Source organism: Anneissia japonica, unplaced genomic scaffold (assembly GCF_011630105.1).
Source record: "Anneissia japonica isolate Jap-2015-1 unplaced genomic scaffold, ASM1163010v1 scaffold287847_len925385_cov155, whole genome shotgun sequence".
Lineage (NCBI taxonomy): Eukaryota > Metazoa > Echinodermata > Crinoidea > Comatulida > Comatulidae > Anneissia > Anneissia japonica.
In genome coordinates this window covers 240044-249461 of record NW_022731638.1, presented here as the reverse complement: position 1 = coordinate 249461, position 9418 = coordinate 240044, and the positions used below count along the sequence as shown (strand labels likewise).

Here is a 9418-nt window from a genome sequence, read left to right as displayed (position 1 = left end):
TCTATTTATAACTAAGATATCTCTATTAAAAACTAAGATATCTCCATTTAAAACTAAGATATCTCTATTTAAAACAAAGATATCTCTATTTAAAACTAAGATATCTCTATTAATAAAGATATCTCTATTAATAGAGATATCTTAGTTTTAAATAGAGATATCTTAGTTTTAAATAGAGATATCTTAGTTTTAAATAGAGATATCTTATAGTTTTTAATAGAGATATCTCTATTTAAAACTAAGATATCTCTATTAATAGAGATATCTTAGTTAAAACTAAGATATCTCTATTAAAAACTAAGATATCTCTATTTAAAACTAAGATATCTCTATTTACGATTAAATGACAACTCGGCTCGCCATAATGAACCGTAAGGCAGTATCTTACTTCTGTTTTCAGGTATGTAGAGCTTAACACAAGATACTGTGATGGATATAAACGATACAACCTGGATGTTTCAAAATACTTGCACAATAAACGAAGAGCATTCTTTAAATACTGCATGCAGCGTAGAAACGTCTGCAAGTGAAATATTAGGAGAGGAGAACACATCAAATCAGTTAATGGAGAAACAGTTCAAAAGAACTATTTGAAGTCTGTGGGGAATAGAAACACCGATGGCTCTCTCTCCACCAAAGAAGGCAAAAACAGCAAAACCACACCGAACCTGCGAAATTGTATCGATGAGGATATTCCTGAACCCCCTACAAGGGGTGAAAATAACATGCAGCTGTACAAAGGGCGTTGACTTTAAACTTTTCCTGTATCAGGAAACCAAGAAACGCTATTTGGAGAAGGGTACTTGGCTCCGATTCTGAAATCCATGCTAGCAAGATGCTCCTTAAGAAACAATTTCCATTTATGGATGGCCTTAAACATCCAGCTATGCGAGGTTCGCTTGTTGTTCTCGCAACAACAGAATTTTTTCAAATAATTAATTATTAATTATTATAATTATTAGTATTATTTCAAGCTCTGACACTGTTAAGGTTTTTGACAGCTTATACTACAAACCTAATCCTACTGCGATAGAGCATGCTTGTCGCATGTTGATGCATACGAGTGATAAAGTTCATTTTGATGAGAAGCAAGTGGGCAGTAGTGATTGTGGTTTGTTTCGTTGGCATTTGCCACTGAGCCAAACACAACTATGACCAGGGATTTATGCGGGAGCAATATGTGAGAAGTCTGGAATCTGGGACAATGGATACTTTCCCAAAATCATTGAAACGTTTACCACACAATTTGAAATTGATAATCATTTAAAATGTTCAAGTTTAGCTGCTGCTGTTTACTGTGTCTGCAGACTGCCAAATGAAGGAACTGAATATGTTCAGTGCTTTGAATGCTTAGGCTGGTACCACCCAGTGTGCGTTCCCATACCAAACTGTGCAAGGACTTCAAAACGAAAGAAGAGATGTGCCACTTGCTGCTTAAAAAAATGCTGCAATACATGAGAAGTAGCCTACTTGAGAAGAGTGTTTGTAAGATTGTTAGTGGACTAAATAATACAACGTGGAATGACACAATTGTCCAAATATAGGACCACCCCAAACACAACAATAAAAATAAATATACTAAATACAGAAACAAATTATCTTCTCTCATTAGAGTACGTAAACAGATTTTGTTTTTTATGGAAATGAGTTTGAAAAAAAAACACCAAAAAAACAACATGAAGAATACATGGAAACTTACAAATGACGTAATTGGTAAAAAAACGTGCTAATCAGATCCCCACGAACTGAAAAGTGAGGGAGCTATCTACAAAAGTAATAAAGAAATGTTTGCTGACGACATAAGTGTGTTTTGTAGTCATAAGAGAGATAAACTGTTAACATTTTCCACCTGGTTTGTTGCAAACTAACTTGCGCTTAACGCACAAAAATCAAAATTCAAGATCAAGAAATAAACCGGTAAATATACATGCATTGAATTTAACTATTAGCAACAATGATCTTGATTAAATATGTGCTATAAAATTTCTCGGTGTTTATATAAATGAATTTTTAACTTTTTCCTCTCACGTATGTTTCAACTGTTTTACTTTTAACTATACTCAAGTTATTGGTGTGTTAAATAAGGCCAAGACGGTGTTGCCCACTTCCATTTTATTAAATCTAACAAGTCTCTGATTGTTCCACACATAAACTATGCAGTCTTATTTTGGCGTACGGCAAACCCAACCCTTTTAAAATGTTTATTAATTTTGCAAACAAAAGCTTTAAGTATTGTTTGTAAAGTCAACTATTATCATGCATCAATTCCATTATTTATTTCTACTAGATCTTTAAATATTTTTAACATCCACTGTAAATCCATCGCTATTTTCATTTTTCAATATGATAACAATACTGCATTTAAAAAAAAAATTTTTATCAAAGAGTGAGGGATACCCGCTATCATTTTACTAGAAGCAATGACCATTCAACAATAAATTTTAGAAGAACTACTCTTGGATTAAAGTCAATTAGTTACACAGGTGCCAAACTATGGAATGACTTTCCTGTCTGTATAAAACAATCATCAAATTCACATTTATTTAAAAAAGTATAACTAATGATTTCATTGCAAAAATGTCACAATAGTTCATCTTTAGGTCTATATAATATCTTGTACTTATCTTGTAAAAACAATATACGATGTTTGTGTTTCTTTTTACTTATTTATTTATTTATGTATTTATTTATTTATTTACTTTTTATTATTTTTTTTTATTTATTTATTTATTTATTTATTGTTTAGTTTTATTATTGTTATATTCATTAGATTGATATAGTGTTCTCCTAAATTGTAATTATATGTATTAATTCATTTACAAGGGTCTCAGCTTAAAAGCTTTGCTTTATTTGAGCTTCCTTTTCTATTATTCTTGAATTAGGAATGTGCATTTTGTTTGTTTACTACTTTAAGATTAGGTTTGTATTGCTTAGGTTGGTATGCAATCGATTGTGTTGAAATTGATGATACAATAATAAAACTTTATGAAAGTTGTGTTTTCTAACCTTTTATTCATAATGCACAGTGGTAGACTGCATGAGCACCTTGGTGCTACTGAGTATATCCAAAGACATACTTAACTGAGACCCTTATTCGACCTCTGTAGCAAAGACATAGATAACTGTGGTTACTGGTAAGCCCAAGCGCGTGGGATTAGTTGTATATTATTACATAAGTACTGTAAAAAAAAAAAGTCTTTTTTCCAACGTCGGAATTATAACTTACCGTCATTCAATGTGTATATTAGTATTTTTATGTTTTATTTGTAAATTGCAAAGAGCAACGGTGTGTAATATACCAGGGAAATGTAAATTCTAAATGTTCATGTGCTAATAATATTATAAAATAACTTAACATGAAATTTATGTTTTATTACAGAAATTTGATTACCAGTAGTTTGATTACTCGACAGTTTGATATCGGAAATTATGAATCTAAGACGTGTGACATATATCCGCAACCTAAATGCTACACCTTTACTTATTTCAACTTACAATAAATAGATCAATAGGCCTATTATTAATAATAACAATAATAATAGCTGTCATTATACAGTAAAACACATTAATTCAACAGTACATATTTTTTTTATTATATAATTTTAATGTTCTATGAAATAACTATTTTATATTTACTGTTAATGTTTGATGGTGTTTTTTAGATGTCCAGCTTTTCCTTATGCTCTTATTTTGATGATTTTTTAAATATAATTTACCATGTACAGTAATTCGCCAATATGCTGCGAGGTGGTTTTAATAAAAGAAACAGAAATTGAATTGAAAAGCAAAATTATATTAATCCAATAACATTATCAAAAAATAATATCAAATGCCAAAAAAAAGTTCAACAAATAAAAAGAGAAATATGCAATGTATGATTGTACAAGCAAAAATAATAAGTAAAATAAAATAATTTTGTAAAACTATTGGTATACTTTGGTTGGCTTAATGATGGAGGAAGTACACAGAAATGCATGCCCAGTACAACAGTGTTTTATATTGTTTAATTTATAAAATAATGCTCGTAAATTGTATTCCCACCAACCGCCCACCCCTTTCTATCTACAGTATATACTACTATTGTCACTAATTGTTAATATAATATATAAAACCAAATTACAAAGAAATTATTGTAATATAACAAAAGTAATTTGAAATTTGAAAAATTTAACTATGTCCAAAAATATGAAAGCTACATGGATGAAAATCACATATGACATATTTACATATTATTAGGAATTGACAAAAAAAAAAAAAAAGTGAAGAAACTTTATTTTTTCTATTTTTAAACTCATCTCATCGGATTTTGCCATGTGCGAACGCGCTAGGCCAAGAAAGTGCAAGAGTGTGGCGTTATCGCCTCTGCCGGTATGAAGGGCCACGAATACATAATACGAATATATAAAACCAAATTACAAAGAAATTATTGTAATATAACAAAAGTAATTTGAAATTTGAAAAATTTAACTATGTCCAAAAATATGAAAGCTACATGGATGAAAATCACATATGACATATTTACATATTATTAGGAATTGACAAAAAAAAAAAACAAAAAAAAAAACGTGAAGAAACTTTATTTTTTCTATTTTTAAACTCATCTCATCGGATTTTGCCATGTGCGAGCGCGCTAGGCCAAGAAAGTGCAAGAGTGTGGCGTTATCGCCTCCGCCGGTATGAAGGGCCACGAATAGGTCTGTGAATTTTCTGTTTACCCCACGTTGAGGCTAGGCTAAATTTGACGAACGTTTTGAGGTATGCTTTATGGAATAATTACTCAGAAAGTAATCATTACAAAAACATATATTTATATTATATACGTTTTTGCAATGATTACTTTAATATATTATAGTTGCTTAAAAGTAATATTGAGGCAGTCGAATGGATATATTCTAAAAATACATTTTTCTTTGCTTCTAACTCATAGGCCGAACTACGTTGCTGTCAGCGTCCTTCGCGCAACGCGGCCAAACTGCGGTATTGTCGTGTAATGAAGCTTTCGCTTTCTTGGTCTGGCGCTCTTGCACTTGCATCCGAATAATTAAACAAAATTGAAGAATAATAGTAAAAATATAATTTTTTAGACTTTTTATTTTTGTTGTCGATTCCTAATATATGTAACTATGTCATGTGAGTTTCATCCATGTTGTTGTAATAATTACTTTCCATTTATTAACGAATACCTCAAAACGTTCGTAAAATTTAGCCTAGCCTCACCGTGTGGTAAAACAGAAAATTCACAGGCCTATTCGAGGCCCTTTACACCGGCGGAGGCGATGTCACCACACTCTTGCACTTTCTTGGCCTAGCGCGCTCCGATGAGATGAGTTTCAAAATTGAATAAAAATAGAAAAAATAAAGTTTCTTTAATTTTTATTCTTGTTGTCAATTCCTAATATATGTAAATATGTTATATGTGATTTTCATCCATGTAGCTTTCATATTTTTGGCACAACATCAATAAATATAACCCAGACTGTGTATTAAGATAGCCTTTCTGCCTCCAGTTAGGGCGGCGCCGCCAGCGTTTCAGCCAAGTCCAATGTAAACATTGCAAGGGGTTTATAGATTAGGCCTAGCGACAAACTTTGGCCTAACATAACAAAACAAAACAACGCGGCAGAGAGCGAGTGAGCAAACGAGCGAAAGCATAGAGTACAGTGTTACGTCTACCGCGTGATACTACTCCGTTGCTATAGTTGCAAAAAGAGTTCAACCGCGGGCGCCATTTTCACCACTGACAACCATTGATCCAAATTTCTAATGTAATTATTAAGATGTTGTATCTTACTTTTCCTTTGTAAATTTTAATTGATAATTACAAATTCGATAACTAACATAATGCGAGCTTTTATGTTTTTAGTACATTTTGATAGTAAAATATTAGATTTCAAAATGCCTCCAAAAAGTCATTCAGGCTTAATGAACGGTAACCAACGACTGTTGAAAACAGAGAGCGCCACTTGGCGTCGTGAAGACACGACTGTGGTACTTTACAACCCTTTGCTAATAAATTTCTAATACTGATATCATAATAATGCGTTTCACTTAACAGTAATAAAAGACTGTGGGAATGGCAAACAACATGTTTTATGTATGCCATTTCGCCCAGCGAAGCTTACACCAGGTATAACTTACAAGAAATGAGCGTAATTTTAAGTTTAACAAACCTAAAATTCTTACAGAATATAACTAACCTATTTACTATTGTAAAGTGTTTATAGTGTATATTTTATATTAAGACAAACAAAACACTTTATTTCCTGATTTTCTGGATTGCCCAATCGCGGCCGAAACGGATGGCATTCATACCTAGCTAGGCCTAAGGCGTCAGGCAGGGGAGACCTGCCCCCCCCCCGGCGTCGGAGAGAAAAAGCACAATTCGTCGGGGAGAATACGGTAAAAATTATATGTATTTTGTACATATTATTATTAGTAGACTATAAAACCGATTAAATAAGCCTTAATTGAAACCCCTAAATTGTCAAATTTTTCGGGGCCTTCGCCCCCAGGACCACTTTCTATACATTTTAATCGAAGTTCGACCACGCCCACTTTTATTTCGTCGGGGAAATCTGACCCCTCGTCGGGGCATCGGCCCACTCGTCGGGGACCTCCTCCCCCCCACCCCTGTCGGGCAAATCTTGGCGTGGGCCCCTTGCGTCAGGCCGCTTTCCCCCTTGAATCCGCCACTGACTGACAGCAAAGGTTTCCATGTTTTAAATTCTACACAAGGATGGTTTCGATCATTTATTAGAACTAATGCGATACGATACTACTTAATGTCATTTACACACTATGGTTAAATTAAAATTAGGTTATTGATACTGCAAACAAAATATCGGGCACAAGTCGCATCATTTCCTTGAGTGAGTGTCTCAAATAAGGTAATAACATTATACATTGGATAATGATATAAATAAATGAACTGCTTATTTATTATACTCTTTATTGAAATAGTAACCTGCTTTGACATTGTCCTGCCAATTCCATTTAAAGATTTTGAAAATGAAAAGCATAGCTCCTTTCAAAAACGATGAGTAGCTAAAAATAATACAGTACTAAACGGACACCTTCGGGGCCAAAAAAATGTCTCATTTATAGTGTTAACATCTCTCAATTCATTCATGGCCAAACGGTGTCTAAGGGATATGTCCCATAGTGGTATCACAAAAGAAAGTCCTTATAATATAATAATTCCACCCTGAATCGGGCGAATACGGGACATAAAGTAGTCCTACCAGCTTAGAAGCTTAGAATAATAGGAGAAAGGTAGAAACAACGTAAAATGCACTATCAGAAAAGGCATAGGCCTAGTTTGAGTTAAGTTGTATAAAACCGCGTAAAGTTAGTACTATGAACACATCCCAAACTTTATATTCTCTCAAATTACTAAAATATACATAATTATGAATTACAATAATTTTATATTATTCGCGAAAGTTGAAAAAAAATGTTTAAATTCAGTTTGCTTTTAATTTATAACACTTTGCTATTACAAGATGTGTATGTGTATATATTCAGCATAAAGAAAGCAAATCTTTCTGGTAAGCATTACAAAGCACATCAACATTAAATAATACTGAAACGTAAACCACAATTCTATAGAATCTGTGTATAAACAAACCCCTACCTTATTCCCGCACTGAACGAAGTACAATGTTGGATGCAATTAACCGTCTGCCACTCTAACAACAGTCACTGGCATTCTTTATTAATGTACCGTAATAACCTATCTTAGGTTACAATTATGGCCATAATATCATATAGCGCCCTCTATAAATTTAGACACTTTAGAATCGTAATTACTAAGATTATTGGTATGATCTTACAATAAAGTTTGCTTAACATTTCTAAAATTACTTAAACATTTTAAGAGTAGAACGATTGGGTTTTCATTTATTTTTTTTAAATTTTTTTTATAGTTTTTTTTTTACTCGTCAAATCCGTAGTGAATATTATATATTTCCATACGAATTAACCTTGCATCCCCGTAGCAAATTGTCGAGTGTTCAATGTAAGCATGTGAATATACTCCATCTTCCTATTATTGTCAGTTTGAATTCTGTCAAAATTAACCAATAAGATTTTACCTAAGCGACAGCAGCAACTCCACCGGAAGAAGAACAAATAAGGTTATTATTATATCATTCACAAAAACGAAAAATGAACCAAAAAAAAACCCAGACAAACTGTATGGCAGATGGTCGAGCAAGATGTTTATTGCCAGGTTATAATTATGATGAAATCAATGATTATCATAAGACATTGGAAAAATATTACATATAGATACTGAATATAAATTATATAAATTGTGTTTTTTAAAAAAAATGTCATAACCAGTTATTTTAATATACAATATTTAAGATATTTTTGTCTATTTTGATTTATTATTTCTGATGATTGTCTTGATCAGATATCAGAAAATGAAGTCCAAAACTAGTTTTTCAAATTAATAATAATAATAATAATAATAATAATAATAATAATAATAATAATAATAATAATAATAATAATAATAGTAATATTAATAATATTAATAATAATAATAATAATATTAATAATAATAAATAATAATAATAATGGTGGACTTCACATTACCATTACCCCGATCATTCGATTACACGCCTACGGAACACAAACCCAATAGTAGTATTAATAATACTACTACTACTACTACTACTACTACTACTAATAATAATAATAATAATAATAATAATAATAATAATAATAACAATAACAATAATAATAATAATAATAATAATAATAATAATAATAATAATAATAATAATAATAATAATAATAAATAATAATGAACTTCACATTATCATTACCCCGATCATTCGATTAAACGCCTATGGAACACAAACTCAAGATCCTTGTGGGAGTATTCCATAACGTTGCAGCAGCCACCATTACCATCCATTTCACCAGGTAGGTCTTTCTCATCTAGAATATATACAGCGTTTTAGGAACATAAAAATCTACCTTTTTTCTTTATTTTAGTCGTGAACGATAGTGTTTTAGAATGTTTAGTTAGTTGACCTACAGAGTACTACTATAGATATGACTATTTTTGTTTTCTCTACAACGCATAGAGACCATGTATTATGTGCTATAATCCCCACTATTACTATTTTAATATATTCCTCATAAGTGATTCGATTATTTATTTAAACAATGTATATGAGTACAGTAAAAGTAATATGAATTATTTATTTATGTTATGTACTTTTATTTGATTTGATTTAATTGCATGATCATGATTGCAAATAAGACACTGGTTTACTAATGTTTAATATTACTATAATCAGGGGTGTCATTTTGATAATAGGAAGAGTTTTATTAATAGGCAGAGGAACATGTCACGGAGCCACATCCGAGGGCCCTTTGGCCCCGAGCGGAGGTGGGTTGGGGT

General features: G+C 31.6%; 1 protein-coding gene across 1 annotated transcript in view; it reads right to left on the bottom strand.

Moving 5' to 3' along the window:
- LOC117115491 (adhesion G protein-coupled receptor L2-like) overlaps positions 1-7690 on the bottom strand; it is a 23133-nt gene extending 15443 nt beyond the window's left edge. The window contains exon 1 of the mRNA XM_033259335.1: positions 7634-7690. The gene's annotated coding sequence lies outside the window, so the exon portion shown is untranslated. The remainder of the gene's footprint in view (positions 1-7633) is intronic.
- Positions 7691-9418: the final 1728 nt, after the last annotated feature.